The sequence below is a fragment of the Corvus brachyrhynchos genome, unplaced genomic scaffold, assembly GCF_000691975.1.
Source record: "Corvus brachyrhynchos isolate BGI_N302 unplaced genomic scaffold, ASM69197v1 scaffold136, whole genome shotgun sequence".
NCBI lineage: Eukaryota > Metazoa > Chordata > Aves > Passeriformes > Corvidae > Corvus > Corvus brachyrhynchos.
Genome location: NW_008239080.1, coordinates 8507937 through 8525784, shown reverse-complemented (window position 1 = coordinate 8525784; position 17848 = coordinate 8507937). Strand labels below are relative to the sequence as shown.

At 38.6% G+C, this 17848-nt stretch overlaps 1 protein-coding gene and 1 long non-coding RNA gene across 2 annotated transcripts in view; one reads left to right on the top strand and one right to left on the bottom strand.

Moving 5' to 3' along the window:
- Window positions 1-17848, bottom strand: part of CSMD1 (CUB and Sushi multiple domains 1) — a 1107925-nt gene that overhangs the window by 682350 nt on the left and 407727 nt on the right. The gene's annotated exons all lie outside the window — the stretch shown is intronic.
- The window catches only part of LOC108447925, a 15236-nt gene continuing 10097 nt past the window's right edge, over window positions 12710-17848 (top strand). The window contains exon 1 of the long non-coding RNA XR_001863624.1: window positions 12710-12721. This is a non-coding gene — a long non-coding RNA (uncharacterized LOC108447925). The remainder of the gene's footprint in view (window positions 12722-17848) is intronic.

The following is a 17848-nucleotide window of genomic DNA, read 5'->3' as shown; positions in this document are numbered from 1 at the left end:
AGTGCTCGCCAGCAGCAGCCTGCTGTCTGTAAAAATGAATCTGAAACAGATGCCGATCACATCAACAGCTTGAGCCATATATATTTTTTATTAGACAAAGACAGAAATCATGATGGAAGCAAACAGGTACAAGGCACACCAAAGAATACCACCATTACACCCCAAATTCAAAATATAGTTATTAGTACTGTATGTCCAAACTAGACAACTCTGTTCATATCTAAGCCTGTAAAACCAGTATGTTTAGTGTTAAAACTATGAATACAAATAGAAGTTTGAACAGGCTTTTGTAATTTTATATTTAACCTCTGTCAATCTTAGATATTGTTTTACTAACACATGAACAGAAAGATCTATTTACTCACACTGGAGTACAAATCTCAGTTTTCTTCTGTTTTCTTTGCTATCTGAACTTTATATCAAAGTAATGCGCATATATTAGTGAATATATGGCTAAAAAGCTCTTTCACTACTACCAACCTCCCAAGGAAGACCACAAGCCTCTAGCTTTGGCTAATAATATGCTGGGGAAAAGAAAAACAATCTCAACTACAGAAACAAAAAATTGACTCCTCAAAGTTTTTTTGTCCTCAAGACTGTTTAGGAATAATACTTGCTTGATCATATTTCAGTGTCTCTCTATTTCAAAATTTGTGGGTTTTGTTTTCACGTTACTACCCACTTACTGAGATGTTCCACTTAGCTAGATACCAAAATTTGTTTAGGGACTCCTGCAAATGTGCAGTTGTATTACAAGAGAGAAGTGCCTGAAAACTGGAAAAAGTCAACACCACCTCCATCTTCAGGAAGGGTAAGAAGAAGGACCCAGGCAACAGGCCAGCCAGCATTACCTTGATCACTGGGAAAGTGAGAAGCACCTTTCTGGAAACCACTTCCAGGTATATTAAGGACAAAAATAAAAGTTATGAGGAGTGGTCACAGCATGGTTTTACCAAGAAGAAGTCATTCTTGACTAATGTGACAAAGTTCAGTGATGAAGTGATTGGCCTGTGGATGATGAGACAGCAATGAAGTTCAGTAAGGCCATTGAAACTGTCTGAACATAAGATGTGATGTACAGTCTGGTTAAGCAGACAATGAGGTGGATTGAAAACTTGAGTCCAGTCCTGTTTAGCAGAGGGTCATGCTGCCATCCAGAGGCACCTTGACAGGCTGAAAAAATGGGCTGACAAACCTCATGAAGCTCTGCACACTGGAAGAGGTTTTCCAAAGAGGTTGTGGAGTCTCCCTCACCAGAAATATTCAAGAACCATCTGGATGCTTTCCTATGCCATGTGCTCTAGGATGCCCCTGCTTGAGCAGGGAGGCTGGACAAGATGACTCACTGTGTTCCCTTCCAACCTGACAGGCTCTGTGGGTCTGCGAAAACCAAAGTCCTGCACCTGAGGAGGAATAAGCCAATGCACCAGTATATGCTGGGGGCCACTCCGCTGGAAAGCAGACTGGCAGAAAAGAACAGGAGGGTCCTCTTGGACAGCAGGCTGAACATAAGCCAGCAATGTGCACTGGCGCAAAAGGTGAATGGTAGGCTGGGCTGCATTGGAGGGATGTTGCCAGTAGGTTGAGGGAAATGAATCTACCTCATTACTCAGCCCACACCTGGGTTCCCCAGTACAAGAGAGACATGGACACACTGGAGACAATCCAGTGAAGATCCACTAAGATAACTAAGGGATTGGAACATTTAACATATGAGGAAAGGCTGAAAGAGCTTGAACTGTTCAGCCTGGAGAAAAGAAGGCTCAAGGGAACCTCATTAATGCATACAAGTAGATGAAAGGAGGGTGTAAAAAGGCCAGAGCCAGAGTCTTCCAAGTGGTTCACAGTAAAAGGATGAGATGCAATGGGCACAAACTGAGATACAGGTGATACCGAATGAAACCTCAGGAAACACTGCTTTACTGTGAGGTAGCTCAGAGAGGTCATGGAATCTCCCTCCCTGGACTCCTCTAGACATGATCATGTGTAGAGATAGCAAGATACCTCTTGCTATCTCTACTTGAACAGCGAGATTGAACAAGATGATCTCCAGAGGTTCCTTCCAATCTCAACCATTGTGTGATTCTGTGTGATTCAAGAGTATGTTGCATTTATGAAATCTAATTTAATTTCAAATAGGATTGCATTTCTTCATTTTATGTATTGAATTTAGTTGCAGGGTTTCATAATCCCAAAGACTGGAGTACCTAGAAGGGAACACAAAGCACAGAATGGAATAAAAATCTTGCATCTAAACTAAAAATATGGAAACGTTTCTCGTATGTTTAACTGGAGAAAGTTTTTGGAATTGCATGTATGCATGTATTTGCATTTTCAAGGAGATGGTGAGGATTTTTGTTGCGTTTTAGTATTCCCTCTACACCTAATCAGTTTTATCCCCTAAATGCTACCATTTGAGCACTGATGGAATAGTTTTCTTCACAACTACCACTTTAACCTGAAAAATCAGCTATACTAACATTTAAACAACTTTAATTTGATTTTTTTCCTGAAATTCCAAAGAAACCATAAAAAGAGATTTTCTAGCTGAATTACTTGTTACATGTAATTCATCTCATCATACTGCATATTTTTTCATTCCATATTGTCTAGAAAACATAATTTTAAAGATTATTCTAAGTATCCACTTGGAGTGATTGAATGAATACTAATTACAATATCCTTGATTATTTCTTAAATTATGCAAGGGAAATACTTAGTCTATTTCTAAGTATAATGCCGTAAAATTAGTTAGGTTTAAGTTACATAATTTTGTCTTTTTTCCATTGGGTGGCTGGTCTATTCTTTATAAACAAGGAAACAAAGTGTTCATTACATCCAAGCTTCCAAATCATTCAGATGTCTGCAGGTTTATTAAATACAGAATTTTAATCTGACCATGACTGGTTGCTATCAGCCTGTGTCTTTTCCGCAACTTCTCCTTCTCATCTAGACTATCTCATAAACATTCCTATCAAAGATCATGAAGAATACGAAATTATTGTTCTCATGAGGCTTATTCTATGTTGTGTAAGAGCATATTTCAATTTCCAGAGAACTGGCGAATTTCTGCTCTCAGTTATCCTGCCATAACAACTTTAATGAATCTAATTGCTTATACCAAGAAGTATAACAAATGATCTCAAAAGCACTCAATTCAACTCTGACTTGGGGAAAATAACATTTTCTACCTAAGTTGGCAGCAAACACAGAACAAGAATTTAGACTCTTGCTGCACCTGTGCCTCATACAGTTTAGCTGCACATGCACTTCAAATTCCAAATGTGTGAGAAAAGACTTCAAAATGCTGTCAGCTTCTTTTCCCTTTTGCCATCAGGAAAATAATATCATACAATGGAAGATGGAAAGTAAAAAAATGTAGTTCTATACTTTATTACAGCCTACACTGGTGACCAAGATCAGTTCATTCCAACAACAGAGGGAAAGATTTCATCTTTTTCTTTAAAAGCACAGTGCATAGAAGTTTTCAAAGTTCCTGTCCTGTCAGAACTGGATAAAATAGGTCAGGAGAAAGACAGAGAAAGGAAAAGAAAGAAAAAAGAAGAAGCTTAATGTGCCTTTTCTTTTTTTAACTGCAAAATATTGATGAACTTCTAACTTTTCTTTTTCTTTACATTGTGAAGTAGTGTGCTCATTATGCAAGATGTTAGACTATTAGAAGAAAATATTAATATAAGGACTAACAAGGAATCTCTAATTCAAAACTGCAATAATATTCAAACTTGTGGAGGTCCTGGTGCCACACCTAAGAATCATCAGAGATTAAAACTCAGTCTCTAGGTCCCTTTTTCTCTGCTTGCTTTGATGGTCTGACTAAGAAGAGATAATCATAACCCCAGTATTTAAATCAGAAAGTCTCTCTTCAGTTTGCCGAGATCACACATCTATGTTAACATAAACACCTTCTTCGGTCAAAGCACTTGAGACCAGGAGGTCTCCCTGCAGCCTTTCAAACCGGCATCTGATGCAAGTCTTTCTTTGTCATTAGCTCTCCCTTGTCTCTAAGCTTATCTATTAATTTCAGACTTAATGTCCCCTAAAAATATTAATGATTGCTATTGAGGAAGAAAGCATCTATAACCTTGAAATTCTGGTGGAAATGGATAATATTTAATTGTTTTCTCTAGATTAAACATAAGCCAGGCAAACCTGAAACATTCTCCTTGAGATGATTTCAGTGAAAATATAGTGCAGTCACACTTCAAAACCATGGGCTGCAATTTATGTGGTTGTAATATAACTTTAAAAATGTTAAATTAAGGTTCATTATGGAGTTTCAAATTAAAACCAAATAGTAATGTCTCTGAGATATGCACTGATGTCACTCTACTAAGATAGTTTATCGAGACCCTAAATGATACATGAATCATTCCCGTTTTTTTTTAACATACTTATTGAAGCTGTGTGGAGGTATAAAGATAAATGCTAGGCAGACAACAGTTAAAGAAAGAACTACAGCTGATGTCTCACTTTTTTATTTGGATTTCTTAATTCTATTATTCTTAGCTACCAAAAAATATTTTATTATATTATTATATAATATAAATAAAAATATAATAAATATAATATTTATTACTATAAATGCTTCTGATCTTGTTTTACCTTCCTCTAAATGTATTCATAATTCTGAAAAGAAAATAGAAATCCACCAATTTGCAGCTACTTCTACCCATGCAAAAGTTTATATAAAAACAATCAAAGAAAAGTTGAGATGATAACAGGACAGAGTAAAGGAGTAATGATAAAAAGATCATATAAAATTTAAAGATATCATGAAGTAAGTATCTTCATTTAGAAATACATTCATGTAAATTGCTGGATCATCTGCTCTTTCAAACTTACTTTTCAGAAGAAACACTCTTCTGTCTTTACAATACATAACAAACTTGCTTTTGGCATAAAAATACATTAAATATATTTCTGATATCATTGTGGGGAGGAATGGGGTTAAAATTTCGGGAAGGAAAGATTCAGAAAAAAATACCATTGACAAGTTTCTCTCCATTACTATAATTTAATGAAAGATAACAACAGTTTATTCTTAATAGTTCCCTTCAGAAGACACTGAGCAAATTTCTACAATTCCAGCTGTAATTTGGCTCATGCCCATTTTCAGGCACTGTGCAATGTAACTGTGAAGAACACCTGACTAGACACAGCAGTAAAATCATCAGTTGAGTCCCTGTGATCAAGAAGGGTGTCATAATGGATAACATAATAATGAAGATCTTATTTGCAATTCTCACAAGATCACATTAGCCATCCAGAAGGAACACTGTAATTCTACATAAACAAAAATTAGCATCTAACAAATGCTGCTATGTCTGTATCAAACAGTTAACCTCAAATTTCAATATTTTATGACTTTCAGTATCTGGTGAGAAAAGAAGATTTGGGGTTCTTTTTCAATTTTAAGAAGGACCAGGGAAAAGAACAAACTACTGACATAAACATGTAAGAATGAAGATATGGTCACTGATTGCTTTCAGTTCATTGAAGACAAAACAATGCCAAATGATAAATAAGTGTGTATTTTGTTGTTTTTCTGTTCGGATGTTTTGTTTATAGACTAATTTTTAAGACTAGACAACTACTGATAGAACGGCGACAGCACTGCTAAACTGACTTCAGGCACATGAAACTGTAACAAGTGTAGCAGCACACTCTGATAAGATGGCCCAGGTCAGGTTCCCACCATTTTGCATTCATGATTATGTTACTAACTCTCAGCAAAGTTTGTCCGAAACTTGCAGATTAAGGAATAGCAAGACTTTTGCTTGGTGATGTTTCAGTTTTGACTGGCAGAACCTCTACTTTGTTCTCTTTTAGAATTGAAATTTAAAAAAGACAAACAAAAAACAAACAAACAACAACAATCAAATGAAAAATAAACCTCTTATATTTATCTTCAGTTAATTTCTGGTAGTAAAATACTTCAGTCTCTGCCTGATTTTGAAATCAGATGGGATTCTTACAAATAAGATAGGTGTTGTGGAAAAGTACTAACTACATTTTAAGAGACAAACATTCTATAAAAATATACCTTCTATTACTTTCCTACTCTTGAAGAGTATGACTGTAAAATGGAATGCTTTAATGTTCACACAGCACTGCAATTGTAGAGATTTGTGAAAATCGATATACAGTTTTGTAGGCTAGGCAGCCAGAAAAACCCCAGACAGCCAAGATGATGTTTGTATTATCCAAATGACACCATAAGACAGCATGCTTTCCTAAAATTCCAATTCTGTGTGAGACTTAACCAAATGACTAATATGGTGACTCACATATTTTGTTCTAGAATTTGGCCACATGCTTAATAGACTACAGAAAAACCTGCGTTATAATTAATAGGGCAGAAGTGATTTGGCAGCACACTTGTTCAGCTGACAAACTGTATGTTCTTAATCAGTGAAACTTCATCAGGTTTCAGGTTTCTCTCCCAAGGAAAAGTTTTATTTTTATTTGTGTCTGCATATGGTGGGAACCATACAGGCTAGTCTATCTCAGGATGGATTCAAAACTGTACTGAACTGTTCTCTCCAAAAATGTATTTAATCCATTATTGGTCTTGACCTTGCTGATTGAAACTCTTTAGAGCAAAGGAAAAACACGAAGCAATGACTTACACTTTGTACGCACTTGCTCAGCTACAGAACAGAAACAGAATTCACCGTAAATTGCCTCCAACCACAGAAGACTGAATTATTTATGCAGAGAGATACTCAGTGTAATGTGCAAGAGGATCTGCAATGATCTATTTTTCAGACAGGACCTGTTTTAAGATCTTAGCTATAATTAGGCACAGATGACTTTTGAACTTCTCATGTGAGTGATACAATCCTGAGTCTTTTGTCTTTAGTTTCAAAAATGTTTTTCTCTCCTTTTTTTTTCTTCCACTTCTCTAGTATTGTGGCGTGGACAATATTATTTTGACAAAATTTAAAATTGGCATATTCATTTAAAAAAATCTATTTTGCTACACTCTTTGACTACAGATTTAAATCCCAAAATTCCTGATCTCTCTTGTCAATGTGGAGTTTGGTTTTTTTCAGAGAAAAGTAACAGAGAAAATACACACAGCACACAGCAGTGATTAAATTACAAACCCACTATATTAAAGTTGTTGCCACTTTCAATATGGATACACACTGTAGTGGGCATTAAACAAAAAATATGCAATTCCTTGAGTACTTTTTTTTCACTTAGGTCTTTCATATTTTGGCTAAAAAGTGGTCTCTGTGCTAGTAATTGCAAAAGGCTAAAATAACCTTACTTCAGGCTCTTTACAGAAATCAAAGATACCACTGAACTTCGAGTGCCACTGTATCAGAGAACAGAAGCTATGAGGCATCTTGAGACTGAACTCAGCCGGCATGTCACAGAGAATTCATTTCGTCAGGACTGTCTTACGTCTGCCTTTTGAATTAATAACTCAAGTCAAATATGCTCTTTTTTCAGTTTCTATTTTCACAGAAAATCCAAGCATTTTCATATGGCACTACAAAAAATTTGGTGTTGAAAGGTTTTCCCTAGAGGGAATACAATCCAAGAAGACTGTCACATGGTTTCTCTGCAAGACATTTTGTATCTGTCTGCAGATCACTTTGGATGACAGAATTAAGTTGACAGTTCTAGAGAAAAAGACAGAGAAAATAAAGCTCCTGTGACACATTCACTCACTGACAACAAACATTGTGAGCAGCCATGAACCAGAACTTCTTTCCTGACTACACAAACTGTGCATTCTCAATCTTTCCACTGATATTTGAGGCACAGAAAAGCTTATCGTTAAAGTGAAAAAATAATAATTCTCAATTACATTTTTCTGATTTTTCAAAAATTCTAGGCCAATGATATAGCTATTTAATGTAAAAAATACCTAATTTCTAGAGGTTGATATATAATTTGATTTACAATCTATTAGTTGAAAGCAGGAGTCTTTCTGAGAACAAAGAGATAAAGAGTTAATGAAAAGTTAGTACAGCAAAGATTGACAGAATATAATTTATAAAGATTTTTTGGTAAGGGAAACAGTATTTCATTTGGCTGTGATTTCACATTTTTTTGTCCTTTTTCTTATTTTCCCCAGAACTAGACAGATTTCAGCTGAGGTGGCCCACCTATGCAATTTAAGGAGAAGATTTTTAAAATAATGTCTACAAAAGGTGAAAATTTTCAAATGTGAGTTCTTGAGAGTTAATTTTAATTATAATTTTTAACCTGAAACTCCTTTAGCCAAATTCAACCCACCCAAGGTAAAACCAGGAGCTATTAAAATTAAATGTGGATGACATCAAATGGCATAGGAAATCAATTAGTCTTTACACTTGTACATTGAGAATCAAGAAGGAAAGTACAGTATTTTTAAATTTAAGAAATGCAGATTGTAAAAATAAAATTACGTGGAGGTATTATTATTTCATTAGAAACCTATTACAGATATATATTTGCATATTTAGGAAAAAAACTGAGAAAGCTGAATCAAAATAATTCTGTTTCAGGCAGAATGATGTGAAGTGTATGAGAAACCAATGGTATTTGCTATGTTTCAGAAAATATTATGTTCTGTGTTTTCAGTAGGCCAAGAATAAAGCAATAATTGAGCCATTAAAAATTACAGTAGACTATAGGGAAGACAAAGGGACATCATGATTAGTTATTATCTTTAGAAGCTATAAAATAGACCACATTTCCAGATACATTAGGAGTTACATAGCATGACAATCTAGATGATCTAGTATTTTAAAGATGCAAGTTTCAGGAGCGTAAGTTTTTTAAAAATCCCTTTTTTAAGTAAATGGTCTGTTTTTTCATTTTCAAGGTGATGCAGACTTCCACCAATACATTAGTTACTGTAATCAGAGCATTTCAGAATGTGAGTGTAGATCGGTTATTATATTGGTAAAATCTTCAACCCCTCTGAATTTCTTAGAGTTGAAATCTAGAAATTTCTAAATATAGTGCAAAATTTATGTAAACCATTTATAGCAAGCTGCTATGGAATCCCTGATGTAATTTGAACAGAGCTGGTATAAATTCTTTTTTAAATATTATTCTGTATTTTCTGTAACAATAATAATTCTGCAATCAAATGCAATATATGACAGCAGGTATTTTTGTTTGGAGTTAGGATAAAGGAAAGAGTTTAACAGGAAAAACTTGATGATACAAGCCTCTCCTTCCCATGTATTTGCCCCCTCCAGACAAGTAAAAAGAAGAATTACAGAAATCTAAAGGGAATTCATAAAAGCTTCATGTTCTCAAGAGAAAATGTCAAAATGGAAGACAGAGGTTGCAGTTTTCTAACAGAAACCAATTGCTATAGGATGCAGTAGTGTTACAAGCATGCCTGCACAGACAGGGCAAAGCAGTACCTGAGAATTCTTTTCTACCATGTTCTTTCTCTTACAGGACAATTTATTGCTCCCCAGACTCTGAGGACTATTGTGTGATGGCAAATAAACACAAAATAGTGACATTTAAAGAAAGAGAAGAAGAGGCAAAGAGCCGTTTTCTGTTTTATCCAATAGCAGTCTGTCAGTGTATACATTTATGTAAGTATATGTTTAACACCTGAGCTGTGTAGCTTTCTGCATATTTTACTAAAGTGTTGCTTGGTGACAGACCACTTATTTATAATTTAAAAAACATGCAAATGCATTGACATCCACCAACATAATGCATTTCTTAAAATCAAAACACTTCATACAAGAAAAAGGCCAGGCATGTTTCATATTTTTGCAATACTTCTGAACAGCTTTAGACAGCCAGAGCCTAACCAAAGCAGATTATCAACTATTATTTAATATAAAGAAATGGCATTCTGAAGTGCATGAGTAGACAATACTATATTGTAAATGATCAAACCATGCTTTTAAGATGGTGTCATAGGTTAGCAAGCATAGTCCCGGAAGGGATGTCCTTGCTAAGGGGTGCTTGCAGTTTCCTCTGGGACCTGATAGAACCTATCAGCTGGCCAGTTTGAATATGGACAATTCTTTAAGCCACTTAACTAGTCTGAGATCATTCTTCATGGCTTACTTCTTTAAACTCATCACTCATCTCTTTTCTTGCATTCATGTTTTGGATACATAGCTTTGCCATATGTTGCTGTTTAGAGTGGATTTCATAATTTTGTGGAGAAAACTATTTTTGTGCAGACAGGTATTGTACTGAATTAGTATCTATAAAGGAGACAAGGCAGGTTGGGACTCCAAAGGAGGGGGTTGGAACTAGAAGATATTCAATGCGATAAGAAACATTCAACATTCCAGCTGCAAAGCTGCCAGGCCGCGGGGAGATTAACCCTTTTTATTGCTGTGAAGAGCTGAAAACCTGAGGGAAGAGAGAGAGGAGATGCTTAAAGCTGAAATTCTGTTGTGAAGCTATGATATATCAGAGTATCCCGTTGTAATTTCATGAAGATATGGGGGGTGGAGTGTTCAGCTCGTGAGCAAAAGCACCTGCGCTGAGATAGGCAAATGTTGACGCAGCTGTAATTTCATGAGAAGTTTGGGCAGGGAGAGATGAACCAGATGAGGATTTTTGCTCCAAATGGGAAAGGAGAAAACCTCAGTTCTTAGAGATGCTCCCAGAGATAGTCCTAACGATGAAGATGATGAAGACCCTTTGCTCCCAGGGAAGGAGAAGGGCCTCTGTTTTTGTTTGTGAACGGCTCAACCCTTAAAATTGTACCCCAAAAACTTCAAGAGTGGACCCTCGAAAGCAGTTGTGGGAAAAGCTGCAAGTTGGGGGAAGGGACTCACATGCAGGCAGAGAGACTCCTCTTCCTAAATGGACTGAACAATATTTGGAAGTGGGCGGCTGTCTCGTTGTGATAATGTTTTCATAGCATGAGCAAGAAGAGACTTCTCTTTCTAAATGGACTGAACAAGGTTATTATGGAAGTGGTAAACAGACTGAACATCTGAAGGGTTGTCTTTTTATATGGTCAGTGGGAGAAGGGAGGAAGGTGGGGGGAGGAGGAGAGTTCTGAAGGTGGTATAATTTTTTTTTCCTTCTTTTAGGTCTGTTAATAAACTTCTTTATATTCTTTCAAGTTTGGTGCCTGCTTTGCGTTTCTCCTAATTCTTATTTCACAGAAGATAAACAGTAATGAGTATTTTGGGCCAAACCACTACAGATGGAAATAGTGCTTTCAAACTGTATCACATATACATATTTAAATGGAATACCTCTTAAAGCACAGTATGGATTTTCTTTCTAAGATTTTTTATTTTATTAATCTTTTCTATAGTTGAGAAACAACCATATGTCCACATAACACTTACTGCATTCAACTTTACTACTTTTCAAAGTGGAAAAAAATATGGCTAGCATTTTCCTAATAAATTATTATGAACAAGATATGCTGACTATGGACTAGATAGGCTTCTACTGAAAAAAGTAAAGATGACTGGAGAGTTGCCTTTCCAAGCTTCAGAACTTCTATGCCTGTGCAGAAGATGATCCAGATCTAAGCTGCTCAATCACTTATATATTTTTTATTCTTTCAAGTGTGTGAAGCTAAAATTGGTATTTCCAAAAGTTCTTTATCAAGCTTTCCGTTCTGCTTGATCCGAGATACCATGCTCAATAACATTTCTTGTATTAGAGAGTCTGGAAGATGTCAAACAAAATCTAATCCAGGCAGAGAGGCCCTGGTTAGAACTAAAGAATGAATAGAAGCCTGGTTTAGTCTTTTTTCATGAAGTCAAATGCAATGACCAAGTCTGCAAGCAGGGATGGAAGGACTGGGATGCAAGTCACTGCTAGCTTTATATGATCTTCATGCCTATAATATTTCAAGCAGTACCATGCTTGTGTACGCTTCAAGGGCTACTCTGATTCAGCTGCCAGTGTCATCCTGATTCTAAAAAAAGCAACTAGAGATAATTGGTTGCAAACCCAATCATTTGATCTTCTGAACCTTACTACTAAGAATTGCCACATTTTGTGGTATGCACACTATACAGAGATCAATTACATAAAGAGTGTCAAAACAGGTGTTGAGGTCCTTAGACAGCCCTTAGGTTATTGCAGACTATACTAAACTAATTTTAAACATCCACTGAGGATTTAGAAATTTGCTGTGCTACACAACATACCGAAAAGTTATTCAAGGGAAGGGAAAAATATGATGCTTTATGCATGAACTTGAAAGGTGAAACATATAAGAATCAGTTTCATCAGTAGAATTGTTATTTACATTATGTTTGCATTTATTTTATCTCCATCATTCCTGTAATTGTCTTCAGTTCACACAAATCACAACATGAGGAGGAATTCAGTTTGAAATGAAAACATACTTTGGGTTGACTAAGGTACAGAATATGATAAACTGAAACCAAAAATACCAAACCACATTGTAGAGTCCTATTCTTAACAGCAGAATTTGAACGTTACTGAACAATCCACTATACAGAAAAATAAGACCTAATCTGCATTCTAATATATTCCACTTACTATAACGTTTCCATTTCAGCTATCTTGGCTATAAAGAAGGAGTGATACTAAAAAGGGAAAAGGAAAGACAGACTAGAAAGTCTGATTTGATAGTTTTAATGGCAAATCAATGTGTTTACATTAGTTTCTTTTTGTTGCCTTTCTCATAAATTCACCAGTATTTTGGCATTGAGGACCACTGGCAAATAACAACCTTCTTTCCCTTGGAAGCCATGTCATAAGGCGAGAGATAGTCCTTTTAAGAGCAAATGCAGCTTCATTCAGTCCCTAAATAATGTAATGCTACCCTTCTTAGGAACAGTAGCACTATTTGGACATAGCAACCAGTTTTTGATCTGGAGAAGAAATGAGTAATTTTTGTAACTTGTTTATCTAGAGAAAGGATTGTGACAAACAGCACATAAATCTCTGCATGTGAAAATATGTATAGAGCTGCTGTATGCCCATAGCTTACTGGCCTGAACTTTCCTGCCTTTGCAGGATTTTACAGAAGCTAATACTATTAAACTAACACATCCTCTGTATTTTTTTGTGATGCCTGAACTTCTACATCTAGGAAAACTCATACTATTGGAAAAGAGAGCATCTTTTTTACAACTGTTTTCAAAAGAAAGAAGATCTATGAGGAACTCTGTGTCCAAACACTGAGATAAAGAAATGTGCTTGAAATAAACAGTTCTATAATTTTTGAAATCACTTCACAGCATCTTTTTATAGAAAATTTCTTTCTGTGACCACATAATAAACAATCTGAAATGACCATGTTACACCATCAGATACATTTCCTTCAACTGCATGCCTAATACCTATGGGCTTCTTTTTAGCTTGAATTCCTCTGCCACATGTATTGTAGATGCAAATAATGAAACATTTAAGACATAATCATGAGAAAGCATCTTTACAGACATTTTCGATGCTTCAAACTTCAGAAGTGTTTCTAGCAAAATGAAATAACATTAGTACATATTTAAAGACTTGCTGTGAGATGTCTCTGCTTCATAGCGGAAAAGAAAAAGAGAATTAACAAATCCATATTTTGCAGCTACACAGAATCAAGAGTTCTGAAAGTATGTAAAATAACTTTTCATATGAAAACCAGTGGTTAGTATTCTCTAGATAGAAAGGATTTTATTTCATATGAAATAAGAGCTACAAAAATCTTCTCAAAATGCAGGTACAGTGTCAAGAAATTACAATGATGAAAACTTTGCAATTTTTGTAATCTGCCAAAATTAGAATTTTCTGTAGCTTTTTTTCATTACCTGTGCATGGTCACAGAACTAGAATTTTAAAATAATAACTCACATATAAATTATGGGGAAAAAGCATAACAAATTTCATTAATTCAGATAGATAATTTTTTTAAATAGTTGCAGAATAATGGTCCAGCAGTATTTCCACTACAGACTGTTTCTGCTAGGACATGGCCCAGATCTGGTAGATAAGAGCTCAACTTCATACTCTTTATCATGACACAGGGGAGATGCACACGGCTAGTTTGCTCCACATCTTACTGCTAACACTCAGCAATAAGCCAGATTTCAGTGTTTTCACCAACTCAATAAATTCACAACTCTAGATTCCAATGAGCATGACAACTCTTTGTATAAAAGACTGCTATTTCACGGGCCTTTTGAATCTCCCACCATCTTGCTTTCTGCTTTCTTCAATTTAAAATTAAAACAGGAAAGAAAGTGAAGACACAAAATTTCTACTGTTTGTAGGTACAAAAATGCTGTTAGTGAGGATCTTCTTGTTATTTTTCTAAGTCCGTGAGAGACTTTTTCTCTCTCACAGAAGAGGTAGCAGGGAATGTAAACAACCAAGCCACCTGCAACCTTGAAAAGTCTTGTTTATGGTATAGTAGAAAATATTTTGATAATGGATGTTTTAGGATTTTGGCCAATCACCCCCAAGAGGTGGCTGGTCCTTTGTCCAATTAGACTATGAAGAAAAAAGTCTATAAAAGAGTTTGTAAAATAATTAAATAAATCAATCTTACTGCACAATTCCTGCCTGCTGGATCTTCTCCTCCTCCTCCTCCCTATGGCTGCGGGACATGGTGATATACCGTAGGAACCAGGCCTGCGGTAATACCACACAAAGAGGAGAGAACTTGCAGGAAACGGTCAAAATGTCAAACCGGGGACACACAGACGAGCAGGAATCGAAGACAAAGCTGATCCTTGGATCAGCTCAGTCACTGCAAGAAACATCAACCTAAGTCTTTGAAGCAGACTGGACAGTTCAAGGGAACATGAGATTTTTTTGGATTGGAGTCAAAGGAAGAGCTGATCTACAAATGAGCTGTTGTTACAGACAAGTGAAGTGTCAGAAGCTGACACTTCAGAAAATGGAAAGTATCTTGCTATTCCTTTGTGGCTCCTTTTCCAAGTTGGGATTTCTGCTTCCAAGCATTTTCAGTGCAAATACTGAGCCGTATTTGCCTGAAGGTGAGACCAGACAGATTCCCAGTGGGGACTCCAGCTGGCTGCCCCTTTTGTTCACAGTAATGCCTTATTGACCCGGTGGAAGGATTCATATTTGCTGGGGTTCCTGTATTTACTTCAAGCTTCAAACTGGATCAGAGGCCAGGAACAACCGGCATCGCTTCTGGAAGTTCCTGAGAAAGCTGTGGCCAGGTGTGAGCAGTTTTCCAACCCTGTTTCACAATCTATCTACTTGTAAGTGTGAACTAGAAATAAAAGGAGTTCCCAGTGAGACCTGGGAATAAGATTTACCAGTTCCAGCGGCCCGAAGAGGAAATGCACCAACTCCGAAGCACGGGGGTTTTGGATGTGCTTCCTTAGTTTGGCCTGAAAAGAGAACGTAAACACAGTTTAACCCTAACCTGAGTGTGCCTTCTCTTTTCTGTCACATGGGGCCAGTGTTGTGGACTGATGAGAAGAGTAAGGGATGGAGGAGTAGGAATCATTCATTTTTATTTTGTGTCCATTTCTATTTCCCAATGAATTTCAGGAGCGGGGGGAATACCCTCTCTGTTAAATCAGTGACTTTAAAGCTAATTTGAACAGACACAGAAGACCTTGGCTTATTTTGAAAGTCCTAGTGAGGAAGGGCCAGGATTATTGGTGCTTCTGCCTCTTGCAGGGTTGAGAATCCCACTAGTTCCATGGATGAAAACAACAGGATAGGTGTTCTGAGGGTCCCCTGGCAAACTGCTGACAAGGGAAAGTCTCCACCAAGGTCTTGCCTGTGGCACCCGGAGCTGCCCTGGCCACTGAAAGGCTCCAAATCCAGTGGTATTTGAGGTGAGCTGTGGCAGAATGGAGGAGCAAACACTTGGGATTGATTTACTGCAAGAACTGGGTTTCAGTAACAGCAATCAGCTGAGCTGTGGTGAGAAACCTCTCCAGTTTGTGCTCCCATTCAGCTCCTTCTCCTGTCCTGGACTCCTGGCACTGTTGCCATGGGAGACAGGCTCCCTGCTCCTACCGAAATGCAAAGCATTTGAAATGCCGGAGATGAAACATTAATGTGGAGTGGGAAGTGGGAACCAACTGCTGGCAGCAGGGTGACCCAATGAACGGGCACTTCCCAGGGACTCGGCAGCCCCATGGTGAGGAACGTGGCAGGACCCCAGCACAGTGTCCCAGCTCTGCTCCGTGCTCCACCCTGGGCTCTTGCCAGGAGATCAGCTGCTCCCTCTGATCCTGAGCAGGCACAAATTAGCCATATTTGCTTCTCAAAGAAAAGGCTGGAGCTTGGTATCCTGCCTTAAGGTTGTTTACAGTCTCTTGGTTTTCCTTATTAATAACTGCCCAGGAAGGAGCTTGTAGGATGTGTTCGCTGGACAAGTTTGGTCACAACTGACAGAATTCCTGCTACAGTGGTGAGGCAGGGACTGAGCCTGGTTCATTGTCCCCAGAGCTCGGGTAGTACAGGACAGTCAGGCCAGTAAAGCCCCTGCTCAGGGCTGGGAACGAGATCCTGGCCAGCTTTCCTTCTCTGCCCCTCTCTGCAGTCCTGCTGGGCTATGTCATGCTACTATGTTACAGCATTGTTCCATGTCTTTTTTTTTTTTTTTTTTTAAGGAAGTAATGTCGGATATTGGCAGTCAAGGGCGATGGAGCGAGGTGAGCTGTGACCGGTGGACAGAATGAGTTGTTACGGCCTCGGTCTCAATTTTTGGTGCAGCTCTAAGCATCCGTTGTTGTTTGTGTGTTTTAGGTGGTCCACTTGCAGGATGTCCCGGCCCTGGATGCTGGAGGGTGCAAGCCTAAGGTATAGGTGTGGTGTACTTCAGTCGGAGCAGGGAGGCTGTGGTTTCACGGTCTCTCAGCATGTTTCGTGTGGTTTTGCTTGGCTCCTCTGCAGGTGCTGCTGCCGCCCTGGGCGTGCCAAGGGACAGAGGCGAGCAGGTGAGTTGGCATTTAGGTGGGGTGGCTGATAGGCCAGCGGTCTATGGCAGCGTGCTGAGCGTGTCCCTTTTCATTGTGCAGGTTTGTCCTGGCCACCTCCAGAGTCAGATCAAGATTTGAGGTGAGCCGGGGCAGTGGTGTGGAGTAGCCCGGGGATGCTCTTCTTGAGGGCAGCAGTGACGTTTTCTGTTTTGTTGTCTTAGGTACCGTGAGCAGGTGTGGAGCTGAAGCTTGGAGAGAGCAGGTAAGCGATGAGCCTCGGCAGTTTCGAGGGAGGGGGCCTTGCGGAAGGGGTCTCTTTTGGCGTGTGTTGTCAGAGGCTGAATTTTCTCGTTGTTCTCCATCTTTCGCAGCTGCCAAAGCGGACCGTGGGGAACGTGTTGACATCTGAGGTGCTGATGCATTTTTTCTGTCAAGGATGGATTTTGTCCATTTGTCTTCAGAAAGCTAAGTGTTGGGAGCAGTGGTTGGGAGAAGGGAAAGGCCTTTGGAGTTCCAGGAGGCAATTGGAAGTTAGCTTAGAGGAGAGGGCTGTTGTGGGAGGGTCCCTTGGAAGTAAAGGGAGAGGGTTTCTCCTCAGCATCACCCGAGCCTTTGCTGGGCAGGGCAGTTCCCACCCATCTCTGTCATCGGCCTTTGAGTCTCGACATCATCGTGGATCTTTTTGCCCGAGGAGCTCGCCTTCGGATCTGGCACGATCGCCACGGTCTCCATTTTACCTACTCGCTGGCGTAGCCGCCTGCGGGCATCTTGGCCACTTGCTGGATGGTCAAAGGTAAGGGATCAAAGGTCGGGTTGTCAAGGAATGGGTCAAGGGGTTAAAGGTCAGGGAGTAAAAGGTCAAGGCTCGGGCTCAGGATTAGAGGTTCCAGCATGATTTTCCACGGTGGTTCCCAGTGTGGGGACACGGGGTGTGGGGTCAGTGGCGCCGGGGGCGGGCAGGAGCCCCGTGGGCAGTGGCCGGCAGCGGCGGGGAC